The sequence below is a fragment of the Ursus arctos genome, unplaced genomic scaffold (assembly GCF_023065955.2).
Source record: "Ursus arctos isolate Adak ecotype North America unplaced genomic scaffold, UrsArc2.0 scaffold_3, whole genome shotgun sequence".
NCBI lineage: Eukaryota > Metazoa > Chordata > Mammalia > Carnivora > Ursidae > Ursus > Ursus arctos.
Window position 1 is genome coordinate 76,028,993 of NW_026622985.1, and position 17,741 is coordinate 76,046,733.

Genomic DNA, 17,741 nt, shown 5'->3' on the forward strand with positions numbered 1-17,741 from the left:
TCAAAAATGGAAGAATATCTTCTTCTTATTATTATTCACTTCTAATTCTGTTTTAAAGAGTAGGAATGATGTATGCAAAATGCCAAAGATGGCTCAGTTTGTGATAATTGTAGTATTCACAAAGGAGAAAGAGATCTCAACACGAGAATAACAATAGCAACACAAACTAGAACACCTAGGATGTTTATTGTAGCTACGAGAAATTCTTAGAATTTTATGAAATTATTTTTCAAGTAGTGTCAGGTGGTTGTTGGCAAATTGTTGCTTGCCACCTGCTATAATAATGGACCTTTCAACTCAAAAGTTAATATTACCACACACATCAAAAAATAAAAAAAATAAAATCTTTAGGCTTATACTGTGTGCGGATATAGAAAATAACCAGGGAATTTCTTTCTTTCCTTCTTTCTTTCTCTTTCTTTCTTTCTTTCTTTCTTTCTTTCTTTCTTTCTTTCTCTCTTTTAAAAACTGTGTTAAGGGGTGCCTGGGTGGCACAGCGGTTAAGCGTCTGCCTTCGGCTCAGGGCGTGATCCCGGTGATCTGGGATCGAGCCCCACATCAGGCTCTTCTGCTATGAGCCTGCTTCTTCCTCTCCCACTCCCCCTGCTCGTGTTCCCTCTCTCGCTGGCTGTCTCTATCTCTGTCAAATAAATAAATAAAATCTTTAAAAAAAAAAAATAAATAAAAATAAAAACTGTGTTAAAACATCAGGATACCCCTAATTCCTTTTGAATAGCTCTGCCCCTTTGGGATTCTGAGTTTGTACAGAGAAAATAAAAACAAAAATTCTGGGTTATAGAATTCCTAGTGGTTAAGGACCAAATAAGGGCCCAGCAAAACTTACCCTGCTGAGGGGACTGCAGGTGAGAGAGTCTCCAGATCCTCACTGAAGGTGGAGGTGGGGGAGGGTCTCTAAATGTCCAAGAAACAAAAACTCAGATTTAAATATTTCCAAAGCCCCCAAAGCAGACAGAAGATCACCAATGCTGTATCAATTAAAGAACCTTCTTATTCTCTTACCCCATGATTGCCCCAAATTTCAACTCTAAAGGATCTTAGTGTGCAAAATGGGGGATGAAGATGGAAAATAAGAAATCTTGATTATTCCCACTGACTCCCACTTACCCCATCTAGGATTTTATAATGAGATTGACGTTTTACAATTACATGGCCCTGAGCATTTTAGTTATTAAGTGAGTCTCTCTTTGGTCACGTGAAATAACTGGATGCAGTTTGCTTTACCCACCAAGGAAGAGAAAACTCAGGGGACCTGTCTGAGTTTTCATTTAGAGAGGTAAAAGAAGAAATAGTTCTACAGATCAATATCTTTATTCTTTTTCCAAATAATAGAAGGATTTGAGAAGATGGGATCCTTCCCGAACAAGTTTTTGTTTTAAATGTTTACCTTGCTAAGGTAAGCTATGGAGCTTTGGGGTTAATGTGTTATCATACTGTAACCTAGCATATTCTAAATAATAATACATCTACAAATGATCATTTTCTTTGTACTCTTCCTTCTGTCTTCCATCTCAAACCTTCCATTTAGGGTTACTTTCCTTTTCTTTAAAATACATCTATTCTTTGATGTAGCCTTATTGGTGGTAACTTCTTAGTTTTTATTAGTCTGAAAGTACCTTTAGCTCTTCTTTGTGCTTAGAGGATATTTTTGCTGAATATGTAAATCTAACTTGGCAATTCTTTTCTCTCAGCCCATTGAAGATACATCTCACTATTTTCTGGCTTTCCTTGTTGATATGAAGTCAACGGCTCTCTGTTCCTTCTCTGAAGTTAATTTGTACTTTCTCTCTAGTTCTGCTCTTTGGTTTTTTTTTGGATGATTTTTGATTTTTATTTGGTTGTGCTTAGCTTTGCTTTACTATTTCTAGATGTAGATTTCCTTTCATTTATTCTTCTTGAATTTTTCAGTTGGAATCTTTTATTATTTCTGGAAAATTAATATCATTTCTTCGGTCGCCTTCTCAGTCGTCACCTGTTCAAATATTTCCTCTACCTCATTTTTCTTTCTTCTCTTTCTGGAACTCCAATTAGATGTATATATAGCAATTTCTCACTTCATTGATCAATTGATTGCTTCTAATCAATGTATGTTAATGGAGCATTAAGCATTTGTGTTAAATCCACTCATGCTCCCCCCCCCCCATAGGTGAAATCTTTATTTAAATCATGTATTCTCTTTGGCATATCTTAAAAGAAATTTAAATAAAGAAATAAGCCATTCAAGAAAAATATCTTTTTTCCTCCCACTGGTGTTCTTAATTTTACTTACCACATTTTTCATTTCTTGAAGATATAATTGGTTTCTTTTCAAATAGCCTCGGTCATTTATAGTTTATTGTTCCTTGCACTTATTTTCAAGTTTGTTTTTAATTTCTTTAGGCATATCGATAGCTATTTTAGCCATGCCTGTCTGTTTCTGCAAGCTCTTTCTCACCATAATTTATTTCCTTGCATGTTGGTGAATTTTGAAGCTGAGTACATATTTGGTTGATCTTTTCATACAGAAAACCTATTTGACTAAATTGAAGATGCTTCCATCCTGACAGTACTTGTGTTTGCTTTTGCTGGAGCTGGGGAACACTCCTATTTGGAACTACTTCAGCCCCTCTACCATCACTGGGTCAAGCTTAGAATTTTAGGTTTGGTGTTTTCAATTAATCAGCATTTGCCTTTAGGGCAACCCTGCTTTTTGCAGATTCTCAAAACTTCCCTCTTTGATTTCAGTTCATAGATTGTGATGAATCGGTTGGCACTTGGGCAATTTCCCTTACTTCTTATGAAAAATAAAAATTATGTTTTATCCAGGATCTAGCTCTTTTACAGTAAGAGTTTCTTCAATAGCATCTACTCCTCCATACTGTTTGAAGAGGTACTTCTAGTAATTTTGTGATCAAAAATAATCATTTAACCATATCTTTGATCATCTGGAGTATATGCTGGTGTGGAGTTATGCTTCTACTATAATGATCCAGCTCTCCATCCTTCTCCTCTGTCTCTGTATATCACTAACATTTCACTCTTCTCCCTACTTGCAGATGAGTTAGGTATGTGGATTCTAGAAGGTTACTATACACCTTTGTGTGTGTGTGCTTCCCTAACCAACAGCTTGTGTCGTACGTGTATATTTGTTTGTAACACACTCCAAGGTGACAGTCATAGCAGTAATGAGATTTGCACTCTAAACTGATGAGAGCATTTTTAATGAACCATTGCGATTGCTGTCAGGAAAACTCTTTTCTAAACCACATAAAGGCTTGTCGTTATATATGTGCATGCATTTTTAAATCCTGAAAATATTCCAGAATTCCAAGAAGTATCAATGATATGTGACTGATACCTGACAAACTGAGACATTTTGAAACCTAATCAATGCCAGAGCTGAGGTCTGACACACATTGTATCAGATTTGTGGTAATTGTTAAGGCTATTTTTGGAGTTCATTTTGGTGCCTAAATAGGAATGCATAGAGCCCTATTTTGGGCATATTTTATAACTGCTTCATATTAGTCAGCACAATTGAGATTGCTGGGTGGTTATTTCCCCCTCTCCCATCATCATAATATTTGAGGGAAAATGTTTCATTTTTTGAGGAACACTTTAAAAACTGTTTGAAATTCAACACGTCAGGTCCATGAAAATTCTCTGAATAGATGCAGGCTGCACTCTTGTCAGATACAACTGGCCAAGTGGTCTTGGCCTCTGCCCGTCTTTTTCTCTCCCTCTCCCTTCCCCATCCCCCCCCCCTTGGCCCGCTAACTTCACTACCCTCAACCCACCTCCAGCTTCTAGCCAGTTCTAATTTGACGCATTAAAATTCAACGTCTCTGCTTCAGATGACTGAGGACACATGCTTGAGGTTGACACTTGTACTGCTAAGTGGTGCCTTGGATCATCCCGACTGTCAACTTAACTAGTACACGAAAGATGAAAACTTAGGGCCTACCTTTTTCGCCAACAGCCCGTTCTTCTCTCTTCTTGGATCCCGTAGGATTGCTATCAAACACTGATGGGTCTCTTTGCTTGGCAAAGGCTTTAGTTTCTCCATCTAAGAAATTTGAAAACACAAGTTTCTCATAATGTTTTTGTCTTACGGTTTCCAAATCATGTTTCACTAATAAGAGAAGCTTCCCAGAATCCCTCTAAGCATTGGTCCCTGCTTCCTGAGGACAGACTTCTCTAAATGCTGGGGCTCCTTGGATTTCCGAGTGCTGCTCCGCATTATTCCTGCTGCCAAGCTCCTTTACCCTGCCCAGCATCCCTGTATTATTTGTCTGGGAACCATCGTGCCAACTCTTTACTGCACATGAGACCAGAGTTTGCTGAACACCTTAGGCATTGAATCTTTGTCACTTCAGAGCGTAGATGAATCACCAGCATTTAGTTCTTTCTCCTAGCCACTCTACCTTTATCTTTTTGCTCGACATCTTTGAGGAATATAGTATCTGGCTTATCTCTGGGCCTCACTGAAGAAAACAAATTTCTAAAAACAGAACAGAAAAAGTAGTTTTTTTTTTTTTACCTGCCCCAATATAATATCACATATTCATTTTGTTTTGATATATTAAGTACCTTGATGCCTTTCTTCTTGAAAAAAGTATAATATGTTAGATGAAGGAGAATTCAGAGATCATTTTGTAAAGTACTTTTAGAGGTAAGGAAATGTAGACTTGCTATTTTAAAGTGGCTTGCCCAAGATCACATAGAGAGAAACTAATTCTTGCTGTCTTACCTGAATGAAGGTTAGAGAGACTGAGTTTTAAATAGACTTTATTTACCAAAGAGCAGCAGCCTCTTTATTTCAGTGCTCAGCTGACTGATATTCGAAGGATTCCAGTAGCCTTTAAATTTCAAGGAATAGACCACTGAATTAAATCAATGCTGGAAACAAGCTTCAGAGAGATTTTCAGTTTTATAACATTGTTTCAAAACTAAGTGAATCCATCAGCTTTCAGACTCACATACTAGCAGTGACTAAGACAATGTCAGTAGGGGGCAGCCAGCTACTAAAATTTAGAACATGCTTCTTGGCTTTTCTATTTATCCTAAACTTTCCGAAGCAGATTTTATAAAATACATATGTTTCTGATACAGTAGTGATATTTTTTTATTAAAAAGAATGAGAATTTGTTCAATTTCTACCCCAGCTCTTCCAATGCCAACTGGCGTGCTGAAAATCATTTCTGACACTAACCTGCAGAGCTAGTGTCAGACTTCACAGATTTAAAGACAGGGTCCTCACCAAGACCATCCCCACTTCACATGCCAGCCACAACTTCAGTGGGGTCCCTAAGCTACTCACATTTCTGACTGACTGGGTGTAAAGTTGGTGGTTCCCATAATCCCCTCACATTTGATATTTACTGGAATGATTCATAGCAGTCAGGAAAGTGCTGTCCTTATGATTACAGTTTTATTACAAAGGGTAAAATCAGGAGGACCAGCCAACTGAAGAGATGCGTAGGGCAAGGTCTGGGAGGGACTGTAGACCTTCTGTATCCGTCCTCTGGAATCAGGGCATTTTAGTCTCCTGGGAATCAATGTGTTCATCAACCAGAAAGCTCTACTGAGCTTTGTTTCCAGAGTTTTTATTGGAGTTTTACTACATAGGTAAGATTGATTGAATTATTTGCCACATCCTTGAATTCAGACTCGAACCCCCTTCGTCTGCCCAGAAGTTGGGAGATCAGGCTCGTATCATATGGCTCATGGCCTCAACCTTCTAACCATGTGATTAATCTTTTCACAAAACCAGTCCCATCCTGAAGACATCTAAAGGTGAGCCCTGAATCACCTCATTAACATAACAAAGATACTTCTAAAACTCAGGAGACCCAAAGATTTAGAGTCTTCCTCCCAGGAACCAGGAACAAAGGTTGGTCAAATTCTTTATCACAACAGACTCATGGGGGCACCTGGGTGGCTCAGTTGATAAGCGTCTACCTTCGGCTCAGGTCATGGGTTGAGCTCCACGTTGGGCTCCCTGCTCAGTGGAGAGCCTGCTTCTCCCTCTGCCTGCTGCTTTCCCCCTCCTCCACCCCCCCCATTGTGCTTGTGTGCACAGGGGCACTCTCTCTCTCTGATAAATAAATAAATACATACATACATAAATACATAAAATCTTTACCTCCCGCCTGATTCTGATAATTCTTTTATCAGAAATGGCCAAGCCCATGGTATCAAAGTGGACTAAGGCCATTACCTAAACACAGGGTGCTGGCACCTAGAGCTGGCAATTGGGTTCCAGATTTCAGTGCCTCAGGGAAAAGCAGACTGCATATATCCCACAAGAGGCAGGGCACTGGAGACTATATTTCCACACTCATAAATGGAAGCAGTACAAACTAGATTTTCCTGTGTAAGGTTGCATGCAGGTAACGACAGTTTCATGAATGGTGAAGAGAGAACCAAAGAATTGTAAGTGATTAGAAACTAGACAAAGAGTGGATATTAGCTTCCGTTCCCTTGAAGAGGTATAAAATAGGCTTCTGATTTGTGGACCCTTAGGAGCTGAGTTGAAGCTACTTAAATACTGCCCAAGCGGAAAGGAGAAATGGGAGAGAGCAAGAAAAATAAATCCATGGAAAGGAAACAAACCAACAAAAATGACAAAGCACTGGAGGACATCCACCCCATGATATGAACTGTCCCCCACTGCAAACAAACACCAAGCAAACACGTGAACACAGAAACAGCAACAAAAGGAAAGAAAAAGAAATTCACTCATGAAAATATAAAAGTAATTATATAAATGTAGGAAGTACTTTAAATATACACATTTAAAATTCTTGAAGAAATATCCGTCAAACCAAAGAAGGGAACACTGAAACAACAGTGTACCTGTGAACCCTTTCGATCCTTTGTAATGAACAAGGAAACTAAAATGGGAACCATGATACACATTATTCTTGAGACAGCTGAAGAGAAAAATTTTAATAAAGCACTTTGAAAATCACCTAGAATACAGCTTAAAAAGATAAAGAAAGAAAGAAAGAAAGTGGAGTTCTGAGAAATAGAACATAGATTTAGATGCTCTAGTAAAATCTGAGAGAGAAAAACTAACAATTTCCCAAACTGAAAGGTGATATTAATCCTTACCCTGAAAGAGCACCTTAAATGCCATGTATAAAAATACACAAAAAAATCACTTTGATTGGATAGATCGGATCTTATATAATTAAGATGACAAAAATCTGTACCCAGCTAAACTGTTAAACAAAACAGTGGTGAAAAAACATATTTTTGTATATTTAAAGACATATTATTTTTCCACAAAATGTCATTGAACTTTCTGTAAAGTGCATAATTGAGCAAGAGGTAATAATGAACTCAGAAGGAAAAAATGTGATGCAAAAAAAAATGTTTAGCAAAGACATTAATTAAAAACATATTGGAAAATAAAAATTAGTAATGTCTGCAAATGTAATTTTTTGGTATCTTTAAAAATAAAGAACATTCTAGACAACAATCTACTTATCAATCTATTTTTTTAAAAGATTTTATTTATTCATTTGTCAGAGAGAGAGAGAGGGCACAAGCAGGGGGAGCAGCAGGCAGAGGGAGAGACAGGTTCCCTGATAAGGAAGCAGTCCAATGTGAGACTCGATTCCGGGACCCTTGGATCATGACCTGAGCTGAAGGCAGACACTTAACCAGCTGAGCCACCCAGGTTCCCTTATCAATCTGTTTGACTAAATATTTAATGAGATGAATCTCTGAAGATTTACACTCCCGACATTCTATTATTTTTGTCACCCTACACAAAGGAAAATAATTTCAAAACTTTGAAAGCAAACTGAAACGGAATGGGTGATTATTACTTTTTAACTTTTGCATAGTAGTCTGATTTGCAAAACTGAATTTTTAGGCCCATGAAATTTTTGTTGCTGGATGCTTTGTAATTGTTGCTTTTAAAATTCTCTTTTAAGTACCGAATTATTAATCTAACTCTTAGTTGCCAGAACCAATATTTAGTTGCCAAATTGCCTTTGGCAATTAAATGTTCAAATTAATAATTTAATTCTTAGATTATTGTGTTAAACTTCAGTTTAGTAATTACACTCTTTATGTTGAACCTATTAGGCTATTTTTAAGGAAAATTAACTGGTAGCTATTTGATATAATCTGTGGCATGACACTCTACCTTACAAAAATCTAATTTAGATTGACAAACTTTCTTCTAATTCATGGCTTTTCACATTTAGAATAAAATAGAACTAAAGTTGAATATTCAGTTCCCAGAACTGTATACCTTTCAGTGCCATACAGCGAAGAAGACAAACTGATTATATAAATCATTTGTCTTTTTCCTCCTTGCCATTAATGTGTTCCTTGTCACATTAATATTTTCAACATATTTACATAAAACATTGATTTATTAAGTTGAGAACAACAGAGATCACTGAGTCATTTATGTTCATCTGTAACCTGAACATCCCCAAATCTGAAGTGTAAACAGGTCACAGAAAATATTTACACTTGGCAAAGTCACCATTTTTGTTGTTGTTGTTGCGGTATGTAAAAGACATAACTAGTCTGTGGAATCCGAATGTAATTTAGACAGTATCTAGCAAAGGCTATAGATCTTTTTCACTCTTAGTACTTAAATGCTATTTCTGTGAAAACTCAAGATCTAGACAAACTGATGATGTTTCCATGTTAATTAGTCAAATGGATCCCTTCTCCATTATGTACATTGATTGCCAGGCTGATCTAAAGCTCTGAACAGAAACCCTCCAATATTACTGTCCCATTCCACGGAAGAATATCTTCATGTTGTTCGACTTAATATTGAGCAGTGGCATGACCTCTAAGACTGAGTACTTGCTGCAGCTTTTTTTCCGGGTGTGAGGCAGTGAGAGCCTCGTAGCTGTCAGCAAGGGAAGAATGGAAGGCGTCAGCTTCCTAGGTGTTCCTCTTGTCATTTGATTCTAAATGGCAATCCGATTACTGCTTCTAATTAAGATGACATCACCCATGGCCATTGGAGAAGAGCAAACTGTATTCCTTCGAGTTGTCTTGTGCAAAGACTGCGGTGTAAATTAAAGAGAAGCAGCCTTTTTATTATTTGCTTCAGGTGTGACAACTCAATGGAATGAGACAGAGGTGGTATCGGCCTTTGCTGAGACCACAGTACAGGTTTTGCTCTTGTGACACATGTGACATTGAGATATTTTCTTTGTTTTCAAATTCCAGGAAGCCAGATATAGAATAAATTATATGTTATAAGCCCCAAATGATTAAAGCTCACTAAAAAATTCCTGGATTGCAGAATACCTTAATATTGTAGCATAAAAGACTTAAATAATCCTGTTGGGTTGTAGAATGAGATGGTTAAAGAATGTTTCCAGGATACTAGTTTGGAGTGTGCTGGGGAGGATGAATTGGGAAGTGGAGAGACGGGTGCAAGGAGGTAAGGTAGGAAACTGTAGGAATTTTCTCTGTGCAGTGATGCCTATGGTTATAATAATTAAGGCTGAGAAAAGGAGTTTAGTGATAATCTATTGAAACCCTTACTTTGTGAATGAGAAGTGAGGGTCAGAGAACTTGACTTGACCAAAGTTACTCAATCCAAATCTCCTAACACCACTTTGGCCCAGTATGTATTTTTATTATAACATAAGCTTCTAAGATTTATTTCTGAGAATTGACAGAATCACCAAACTCTAAAATTTCACAGACTTAGGACTGGTGGTGAGAGACAGACTCTTGTATTAGAGCAATTGTTTGCTTTCTCCCGGGGGGGGGGGGGGGGATAAGAAGGAAAGTATGGATTAGGGATTAGGAATTAGGCCACTTGGGTTGAACCTCAGATTTTGCCAAAATCTTGTTGATATTTGACAGAGGTTTTACCATGATTTACCAGGAAGTTAACAAGACTTAAGCTTCAGAATTATCATGTCCACATGAAATTTAAAGAGGGGCCTTGGCAATGCGTTCATGTATTTATACAGCAAAATATTTATTTTTTTAAAAAAGATTATTTATTTATTTGTTTGAGAGACAGAATGAGAAAGAGAATAAGAGCATGAGAGGGGAGAGGTCAGAGGGAGAAGCAGACTCCCTGCTGAGCAGGGAGCCAGATGCAGAACTCGATCCTTGGACTCCAGGATTATGACCTGAGCTGAAGGCAGTCGCTTAACCAACTAAGCCACCCAGGCACCCCTATACAGCAAAATATTTAAACATAGTCAATACCAGAGTCTCTATAACAATTCTGACCTCCAGTCAGTCTACTTTCTACTTTCCCTTATGCTGGTGGCATTGGAGTGACCACTGGTTTGATGATACATTTAAGTTTAATGGGATTATATTTATATGGTTTGTGGCCCCATTATGTATAGATATTTTCTAGCTGTCCATGTGAAGGAATAGCTTCCAAGAATTCTTCTACATCCCCTATGAAACAACGGACTCAGTGACATCAACAATAAACAGGTTATGAGTGCTGTCAATTCAGAGTTCTTAAAAATAGTCACAGCACGACAAATCTTGATATGCTCTAAAATATTACAGCTTATATTTCATGGCTTTAAAATTTTATGTCTCGTGTGTAAAAGAAACTTGATAGAAGATTCCCCAAATTTGACAACAATCTTAAAAATTTACATGACATGAATTGTGAAGCTAAATCATCAATAATAAATAACATACATTTCTACCAACCATGCCAGAGGAAAAATTGAATTACCTTCCTATTCTCTCCGTTGAAAATGATTTTGCAACATTGATGTATGTGAGGAGGTAATCAAAGAGCATGTATCTTGAAATGCAACCTAGAAGTATATAAGGGAGTTAATTAATAAAAATATTATATAACTTTTTCAGATTTAGTGACATTCGTGTTGTCTGCTTTTTAAAATTTGTAATTTTTATATCTTCTCCCCAAAATATGTATATTCATTCTAAGACCCAATTTTGTATTTTTTTCCTTAAAAAAGCATCCCCAAGTTGTATGTGATTAAAGTCACACAAAGCCTGGATGTCTCCCCATTAGTTGAGTCCTTGGGGATCCAGATAAAAAGAGAGAAAGGAGAAAAGAGATACTGGGCATTTCACCACCTCATCCCTTCCAGTAGCATTCTTAGAAACGGGTGTATGCGATTAAACATGTACAAAGTGATTGATGGCCTATAGGAAGAAAACAATTCAACTTTTGTATGTAATTAAAAAAATCTTTAATTTATTTATACACACATAATCTTGCATAGACTTAAAGTTATAATTTTTTTGCCATCATTGTGTTTCCCCGGTTTCTAATTTCTTCTGCCAGTTTCCTATTATGGGAGTTTCATCATTTAGAGTTTGATCAGGAAAGCAGAATGGCCATAAGTGATATGCAAAAAGAGCTGTATTATAGTGATTAGACCTGATGAATTTAGTGATTAGACTTGCTGAAGTCCATGGAGGATGTCACCTCTACATAGCGTGAGCCTGCAGGTAAGGGAGGTCAGAAGGGCAAGCGGTGAGTAAGAAAAGCTGGAAATAAGGCAGGGGAGAATAAGGAAAACTGGAAATGGTGAAGAATCTAGAATCTAGGAGGTCAAACTGGAACTCACATCTGCTCTTTACTGCCTGTAACCAGGGCTATTTGTTTGACATAGAAGAAAAAGCCAGTGACCTTCACCATGAAATTGCACAAGTGCCTGTCCCAGGAGTCAGAGAAGCTCAAAGGGAGATTCCGCGGAGTTGAAGGAGATGTGCATCGCGCAGCTGCCCCAGGCCTGCAGGGGGAGCCAACAGATCAGCGATGCTTCGTGCAAGCTTTTGTTTTGTTTTGTTTTGTTTTTTATAAATAAAAGTGTTTTTTTTATTTTTTTATTTATTTTTATTTTTTTTATAATGATTTTTTATTATATTATGTTAGTCACCATACAGTACATCCCCGGTTTTCGATGTAAGGCTCGATGATTCATCAGTTGTGTATAACACCCAGTGCAAGCTTTTGTAATGGTGTCCCGGCCACCTCTCCAGATTTTCAGAATGGAATGATTACTGCTGCTTTTCTGGCTTTCAAATCTTGAGCAAATTAGTCTGTTGGCCATCCCTAATGTGCTACCGTACGGGAAGGAGAATTCTGGGAAATGACTTTTAGAGCTTATGAAAATTGACACATTTCTCCATTGAGTAGAGATTTTTGAGTACGTTTTCATGATGGCTGACCATTCAGATATGTTCCATAGGAATTAGCATCTTTACATTTTTCTTTTCTTTTCCAATTTTTTTTTTTGCCACTAAGAATAATGGACCGACAAATACCCTTAAGATACACCTTTACGTACAGATAGTTTTACTTCTAAAGGATAAAGTCCCATGAGTGGGCTGACCTAAATAGTAAGCATATTTTTAATCTTAATAGATGTTAAAAGATTCCTTTCCAAAAGGGCTGTTATAACTTAACATTTCTAACTGCAGTTATTTTTAGTTTATTGATTTTTCCCTGCCAACAAGAGAAAGGATACCTTTTAAAATGTATAACAACCCAATGGATGAAGGGGTTATCTCTTTTTAAAGCTGTACTTCACCCTTTACTAGATATTTTGAGTATATTTCCCTAACTGCCAGCCATTCAGATATGCTCTTTTGTTAATTGTTAATACATAATTTTGCTCACTTTTCCATTTTTTGGGTCTTTCTGTCAATTTATGCTATGCTATTTTTGATTGTGTTGGAAGTTATTATTGTAAAGTTGTTTGTAGAACTAATCTCAGGTCTATTATATGATTATTGGTCTTCAGAGACGATCGATGTTTGCTATGTGCAGGTATCTGGTGGCTCCAGCAAGGCAGAATCATGTCGATTCTGTTTAAAGAATTGTAATAATTCAGCTCTCAGCTGCAATCTATCCAAGGGCCTAACTACTTTTGATTTACACTTACTCCTAGGGTACAGTCTTTTGGTCCTTCCCTCTGATTCTTGAAGCTTTTGAATCTAATTTTGATGCCTCTAGCCTAGAAGGTTTCAAAAGGTACAATCCAGTCTCCTGTCCTCTCTGACATATCTTTTGGAATCTACAAGGGACTAGGAGCTCCAAACTTCTGGGCTCATTTTCCTAAGCCTCAGGGTAATGCTTCATTTTTTTTTCTTTTAAGATTTTATTTATTTATTTGAGAGAGAGCATAGTGAGAGAGTGAAAAAGAGAGAGAGAGAGCACAAACGGGTGAGGGGTAGAGGGAGAGGGACAAGCAGACTCCCTGCTGAGCAGGGAGCCCCATGTAGAGCTCAATCCCAGGACCCTGAGATCATGATCCTAGCTGAAGGCAGACGCTTAACCGAATGAGCCACTCAGGCGCCCCTGCTTTACTTTTTTTTAATGCTTCCAGCATTTTAAGGGGATTTAGGAAAATATGATAATGACCTTTTTCACTCCAAGTTTGGGCCAAATTACTCAATCCACCATTATCAGAACCTGATATCTGAATCTGAAATAATAATGTCACTCATGCTTAGAATGGAAGCATTATCGGTAGCATTGGGGTTTCTGAGTGGGTCTTCAATAAATGGCATCCCTCTCCTCCACTTGGGATTAACAACAAGTTGAGAAATAAGACAAAAAGTAAAAACCAGGGAGTGTCCAAGATAGCTCTCTTATTAATAAGAGAGTTAAAGTTGAAGAGAGAGCTTCGCATGATAGTCAACTTGGCCCGTTAACTGAAACCCAGAATCAGGGAGACATACCCCGCCAGTGAAGGAAGCCTCCTCCTGTAGCAGACCTGACCATCTGGCTGAGCAGAAGACAAGTCCAACTTTCCACACCCAGGCCTGCTTTGTAGTCAGAAGTCTATCACCTGCTGGAGTGAGCAAAGGAATGTGATGGTTCTTAGGGAAAATCCCTCCTTATGGACCCTGGAAACAGAGAAAAGGCACTCCTTTTGAAAAGGTAATTGCAGAAATTTTATTTCATTAATATATATGTTTATATATTACTTAGTATAAAGAGCTTTGAGCTTTTGAAGGGTTGAATATTCCTAAATACTGAATATACCAAAAGTCAGTAGCTGAACCTTTAAAACTGTGTGACTTTGGACAAATCACTTACTTGCCTTCTTTCAGACAATGTTTCTTCATCAGTACAAATGAGATCATAATCTCTTTTGAGCTAATTTCTTTTAAAAGCTAAATGAGATGCTGTGTTTAAAGTACTATATCCATCTAAGGAAATTCTCTTAGCGCTATTTTCTGTGTGTGTGTGTTTGTGTGTGTATATGTGTTTGGTGTTTCCAGCGCTTTCCGAGTGCAGCCTCCTGGGTGCTTCTCCTTATTCAGATGTTTGTTTGTCTGCCCTCTGCCCTCCCGTCAGTGCTTGAGGGGCCCCCTTCATCCTTTCTTAGCAGAGCACACACAGTCATTTCCATGCAGCAGAGGCTCTCACACCTTTATTGCCTAGCTTTTTATTTTTTTCCCTAAGCACAGATGAATGGCAGGTTTTATAGATCTTTTCTAACTTACTATTATGTTTCTGGTGAAAAACACTTTTCCATTTGAAAACTTCTCCCAAACCCTGAAGGTCACTTCCTTCTATCAAAATATATTCTTTAGTTCTCTGACATGCTAGCTTATTAAATCACACCTCCTCTCTAGGTGCTCAGATGGAGAAAGATCTGCCAGCTTTTATTTTCTCTAGTATATATCTCAGGCTTTACCAAGATAGAAGCAGAGAACGTCTGAATACAGACCATAATATTGCTATGATATGACATAATATTGATATGAAAAACATAATTATGATATGATATGACAATATAATATAAATAATTTTGTGCTACCTCTTGCTCTAACAAAACCCCAAATTTCCTCTTTATGCTTCTATAAATGTCACAATTTTGAAATGTGATTGAGATTTCTACTGGGTTATATGTAGCAGAGATGGGTTTTTTCCCTAGGAAATTATTTTGTCATTATAATCTAAGACTTTAATAGAAAGCTTTTGTATGTTAGCTCTCTTTGCTTATCCATTTTGGAGAGAAGAAATAGAAAATGCAAGTATACATTCTTAAAAATCCTATTGTTTTAGAATTAAAATATTTTCTTTGAAACTCCTAATGCTAAATTCAGTTCCATTATTTACCTTGGCTAATGAGATATTTTGCACAGCTGGCTTATGAAAAAGATATGCAAAATATTCGATTTTCCCCTTAACTCCACTAAATATCCTTTAAAAATCATCTTTTTGGCAAGCTTCTGCTCTTCCAACCCATCCCTGCCTGTTGCTAATTTTATACCTTCTTTCTTCAATTGCTGCCTGAGGTCTAAGGCCTTTTTTACTGCAGAGAATTTTCCTGTGTCATTGTGGGATCATGGCCATCGTTCCAGTGTGTCTACCTCTAGCATCTGTATCCACTCCGATCTGAGAATGCTTTCCCCCTCCTCACTAGAAATGCTCTCCCCATCTAACTAGAGTAGATTACTTTCTCGTTGAGTGTCTCCCAGAATTCTCTAATTCCCTGTTAGCAAAAGGAGCTCTGACCTTGGGTTTAGGAAATGTTCTCCGTTTATAATTCTTCTAAAACGAGCACGTCTGCTGGAAGCCATTTAGGAGAGAGTTGCCTGGGGTTTCCCCCTGCTGGCCAGCATGCATTTTTCTCAGCTGAATATATGAGCTTTCCTCTTAATTTTTATTCTCTGAACCATTTGTTCCTCTTAGAGGCTGCATGGTGCCAAAATATCATGGTTTTCTACTGAGTAAATGTTGTTTGGACAAATGGATGTAAACTGTAGTTTAAAACGAGACAAGCACGACACCTGTGCCTCCTGATAGGCCTGACATCAGGGAACATCAGTCTGATTTTTGTATTTGTTTCCTGGCAGCATGGGGATGAATTTTTCACTTTTATGTCTGCATTGCATAGACAAGATCTGCGCTTGTGTCTCTGGTATTTCACTTGATAGATCATAGTTGGTATGTCATTTGAGACTGTCCATATGTCATAGAATTTAAAAAATGGTAGAGAAAACCCCCTGTGCCCGTACCCTGCTTTGTTTTCTTAAAAAAAAAAAGTGTGCATATATATATATATATATATATATATATATATATATATATATATATGGATTGGTGGATGTTTTACACTTTTAATGTTACCTTTCCCTGGAATTGATGAATTCCATTCAGACATGATCTCAATTTCCACATAGAGCCTCTCATGACTCTCGGGGCATCCTGATTTAAAGTTGGATATCCTATGATACGCCATGTATTTTCCCTATGTCTGTTCTTCACATTTCTCCAGTATTAATCCTCTTTGAAAGGATTAGAGCATATTCGCTGTTAATACCAGGCATCCTATGAAAACTGTTGAAGCTTAAGGAAAATTATTTCCTTAATCCATGAGTCTGACATTCTGTTTGGCAGCAACAAATATGGGTGTCTCCAGAGCTCCAGCAAACAATAAGCTTAAAATGGAAAGCAATCGTAGATAACTCTTAACTCTTCATTGCAATATAATGAAGAATGGAAATCTACCATTCTGCAAATTTTTTTTTAGGCTGTAATCTTTTTTTTTTAATGTGTGCTCACAACCAGTACGACACTAGCTAGCAGTATCCTGTATTCTGTCAGTGGTACTAGTAAAATGACCATAATATGCTGCAGAACAAGGAGAAGGTTTAGACGTTGACGTTCTTCAACAAAAAGCCTTGGAGTGTACTTTTCTCTTTATTGCTTGCTGTCATTGATCTCATTTCGTTTAATTTTAGAGCTAGAAGGAGTCTTTTAGTGCATGTGCCGGCGAAGTGAGCAGAAGCTTTGAAGTTCATCGGCTCACCTTCCACTCTCTACGTTGGGTAAACTGAGGTCCAGGTTTGTGACTTGGCCAGAATCTCTAAGCTGTTAGAGGCAGAGCTGATGCTTGGTATTTGACTGATAAAACAGTGCACTGTCCACTAAATCTCAATGTGTCCCTTTGGCTTGTTCTCTCTTTCATTTTTAGACATATGATCAGTCTCAGCTATGATGAAAGAGAAAAAAAGAAAAACAAAATCAGTAAATATCAAGGTTGGGAAATTATAGAGTTTTAGTTTTAAAAAAGTACAGACCAGGAGGCATAGTCCATATAGATATAGGCAAATGTTGTAGAATTTTAAAATTTTAGTCTTTTTTGTTTTTTAAAGATCTTATTTATTTATTTGAGAGAGAGAGGGAGAGAGAGAGCGCGCGCGCGCGTGCACACACACACAAGTGGGGGGAGGAGCAGAGGGAGAGAGAAAAGAAGGCTCTCAGTAGGACTCGATCCCAGAACCGTGGGATCATGACCTGAGCCGAAGGCAGATGCTTAACCGACTGAGCCACCCAGGTGCCCTAAAATGTAGTCTTTTTTTTTTTAAGATTTTATTTATTTATTTGACAGAGAGAGACAGCCAGCGAGAGAGGGAACACAAGCAGGGGGAGTGGGAGAGGAAGAAGCAGGCTCACAGCGGAGGAGCCTGACGTGGGGCTCGATCCCATAACGCCGGGATCACGCCCTGAGCCGAAGGCAGACGCCCAACCGCTGTGCCACCCAGGCGCCCTTCAAAAGAATTTTTGTATGCTAACAAGAACCTACAAGATTTTGGAGGCCCTGCTATTGTCAAGTTAAGGTTATTTTTCCCTTCCCATTAAGACAGTTGGGAGTTTCCTTCTTGAAGTTAGATTATTGATAAGAATACTTTTTTTTCCTTGTAAATCACTAAGATATTTGTAAATAAAGGGAGACTCATGTCCTGCAGGACTGTAATCTCCACTGTTAACC